The 3,779-nt window shown below is 38.0% G+C and overlaps 1 pseudogene; it reads right to left on the reverse strand.

Moving 5' to 3' along the window:
- Positions 1 to 307, reverse strand: part of LOC115305113 — a 2,454-nt pseudogene extending 2,147 nt beyond the window's left edge.
- Between the last annotated feature and the right edge of the window lie 3,472 nt (positions 308 to 3,779).

The following is a 3,779-nucleotide window of genomic DNA, read 5'->3' on the forward strand; positions in this document are numbered from 1 at the left end:
ATGTGGACGTGCTGGGTGTTGAGTTCACTAATAAATAGTCTATCCAGTTTCTCATTGTACCGCAGGAGCAAGTAGGCTGGGCATGTGTCTGCTCTGATGTTCTCTTTCTGTTTGACTGGGTCCGAATACAAACAAATTTCACCTGCATATATAGGATGTCCTCGCGGATTGAGGTGCCGTGGTTGAGGTTGTGGAAGCGGACGGAGACACAGTCCCTGAGAATGAAGGAGCACCTGTTCTTCTTTTTGTAGGCGCTGAAGCACTCCTTGAAGTCCTCATAGGTTTTGAAGCAGCTGCCCAGCTCCATGGCCGCCTCTCCGCCCACACCAGGGGATGGTCCCAAGACCTGCACCAGAGGTCAGAGGTCACACTATGAGGGCCTGCAGGCTGGCGTGTGTCCAGGATGCCTTAAGGGTGGGCCCCAGCTGAGTGGCCTGTTTAGGAGCTCAGAAGGACTCCCTAACAGCTGAGAGGGATATGAGGGTCGGGGGACGTCTTTGCTCTCTGGCCTGGTGCAAACTCTTTAACCTGTCTTGAAAGATCTGTCTGTTGCTTCACCAGTCTTAAATCCTGCTATCTTCCAGCACAAGCTCTGTAGCAGCTGTATAGAATTCCCAGAGCCTCTCAGACAAAGCACATTCTCTCACTCTGCCATGTTTTTTTTTCCCTAAAAACAGTCTCTTCCTCTTCTTTTTACTTGGAAAGATTGTTAATTTTTAGGATTCATTTTTTAATTATAAAATTATTCATTTATTTATTTAATTTGAGAGAGAGAGAATGGGAGGAGCTGAGAGAGAGGAAGGAGAGAATCCCAAGTGGCTCCATGCTGTCAGTGTGGAGCCTGATAAGGAGCTAAATCTCATGAACCATGAGATCATGACCTGAGATGAAACCGAGTTGGAAGCTTAACTGATTTAGCCACTCAGGTGCCCCTAGTTTTTAGAATTCTTATGTAATTATCTGAAGTCTTTATGCACTGCCCTTGCTGGAGAGACTAAAGGTTTTCAACTTTTGCTGAAATTACTGAGAAAGAGGCACACTTTTGTCAGGACTTGCTAAGCTGGTGAAGTGCATGTGTATAGCTATGGGGGTACAGTACACAGACAGGGTGTATAAGCAGGAGGACAACAGCAAGGAAGGGAAAGGTTAGAAATGGTGACCTGCCTGTAATGTCATCTGAGTATCTGCTTCCAATCTCATTTGGGATTTTGAATTGTGTCAGCCAATTAATATTTTTGTCCTTAAGTTAGTTGAACATGGTTTCTGTCACATGGCATTTAAAGAGACTTAGTAATAAAGTGTTTTTAGTAATAAAGTAACAATAAATTGTTTACACATCTTATTTCCAAATAATTTTTAATAAATAGTTTTCAACCATGGCTCCTGGCATATTATACCATGTACACTTGTCTTATTTCTCATTGCATGAATCACTGAGCCTCCATCATAAATCAACTATGCGATTCCCATGGTCAAAAGACTACCGATACTAAGAATGCCATTAAGTGGGGTTTTTTTTTCCTGGAGTAGAAAAATTGATTATGAACTTTACTTAGAAGAATAAACAAGTGAGAACACCCAGGAAAACAGTGGGGAAGAAAAGGAGATGGTGGCATCTCTAGATATTAAAACTTACAACAAAGCTTCTTTAATTACAAGTGCTATATTGGCACATGAAAAAACAGACTGATGGAATAGAATAGAAAATACAGAAATACAACTAAATTAACTCCTAAATGTGACTTATGATAAAGAGGAGGTACTAATTTCCTACTGCTGTTGTAACGATTTATACAAATTTAGTGACTTAACACAAATTTAGTAGTCATACATTTTGTTCTACAGGTCAGAAGTCTAAAATGGTTCTCAGTGGGTTAAAGTCCAGGTGTCTGCAGGGATGCATTCCTTTTATAGGTTTTAGGCGATAATCCACTTCTTTCTCTAGCTTCAACAGAGGTCTTGCATGCCATGGCTTATGGCTCCTGGCTCTTTCCTTCATTTTCAAAGCCAGCAGTAGAGTATCTTCAAATCTTTCTCTGATGCTGACTTCCTCTTCAGCTTCTCTCTTCCACTTTAAAGAATTTTGTGATTACAGGAGCCAACCTGGATAAGAGTAATCTCCTTATTTTAAGGCCAGCTGATTAGCAAGCTTAGTTCTATCTGCTAGTTAATTACCCCTTTCCTTGTAAACAAATTCACAGGTTCCAGGGATACATGGACATCTTTCTGGAAGAGAGGGCATTATTCTACCTATCACAGATGGAATCTCAAAAATGGAAGAAGATGAATTTGTAAAATAAATGATAACATGATAGTTTATGGAAAAAGATATATCTGAATTAATTCCCCAAACCACATTCTAGGATAAATTCCACATGTATGAGATTTGAATATAAAATTATGAAGCCATATATGTACTGGAGGTAATATGTGTGAATTCCTTTGTAAATAGTCGAAATGGGTAAAATCCTAAAAATGACTTTATATCCGAAAGCAATAGGGTAGATAAAAGTGTGAGTTTGTACACGTGTATTATATATAATGTCTGTACACACACACACACACACACACACACACACACACACACATATATACAGAATTTTTGTGACATGCAAGAAAATGACAAACTGAAAAACATACTTTCAGTTTATCTCACAACCATTCTTAATATTTAAAGAACTAGACAATTAAAAAACTCAATAATTACGTAGAAAAAAATGAGCTAGAAAAATAGTTTAAAAATGCAAGAGATTTTTAAAAATATGGAATGATGATCATACTTGATCTTAGCAAGAGAAATGCATATTAAAACTCACTAAGAGGAGTGCCTGGGTGTCTCAGTCAGATAAGCATCTGATTTTGGCTCAGGTCATGATCTCACAGTTTTTGAGTTGGGACCCCATGCTGGGTTGTGTGCAGCCTGGAGCCTGCTTCAGATCCCATGTCTCCCTTTCTCTCTGCCCCTCCCCTGCTCATGCTCTGTCTTTCTTTCTCTCAAAAATGAACAGACATTAAAAAATTAAAGAAAAAAACTCATTAAGATAAAATTTCTCACCTGTTTGATGGGCAAAAATCCAAAAGTTTATCAACATGCTCTGTTGGCATGGCTGTGGGAAAATAGGTGGTCTTATACACTGCCAATGTGAATGCAAAATAGTACAATGTTTATGGCAGGGAATCTGGAAACATCTAGAGATTACATATGCGTTTACCCTTTGACCCAGAAATTCTACTTCTAGGAATCAATCCCAAAGTTATACTAGCATAAACTGAAAAAGCAGCTGCTCAAGACTATTGAAAGACTTTTTGTCTTATCAAAATATTAGAAACACCTCAAGTTTCCTCAAAAAAGGAGTGGTTGAGTAGACTGTATCATAACCATCCATTGAGGGCATTTTGCAGCTATTAAAAAGAATGGGAAAAGTCTCCATGCACTATTATGAATACGTCTAAAATATGTTGTAAAGTGAAAAAGTAAGGTGGAAAAAATGTGTATGGTACACACTTATCTTAGTATGCCATCTAGATAAAACAATGAAGAAAAACATCCATAACATTAAAAAAAAGGTTACCTCTAAAGAGGGAGAAAATAGGATGGAGGAGACAGAGATATAAGCTAGACTTCAATATACCTTATTAGTATGTTTGATTTTGGAGCTTTGTAAGTATTTTACATAATTAAAAATTTTGGTTGAATTAAAAAATCTATTCACTGAAAAGCCAAAAAAAATACAAAACCAAACCCCAACAACCCCACATATGTATATTCAGTTTGTGAT

Source organism: Suricata suricatta, chromosome 10, assembly GCF_006229205.1.
Source record: "Suricata suricatta isolate VVHF042 chromosome 10, meerkat_22Aug2017_6uvM2_HiC, whole genome shotgun sequence".
Classification (NCBI taxonomy): Eukaryota; Metazoa; Chordata; class Mammalia; order Carnivora; family Herpestidae; genus Suricata; species Suricata suricatta.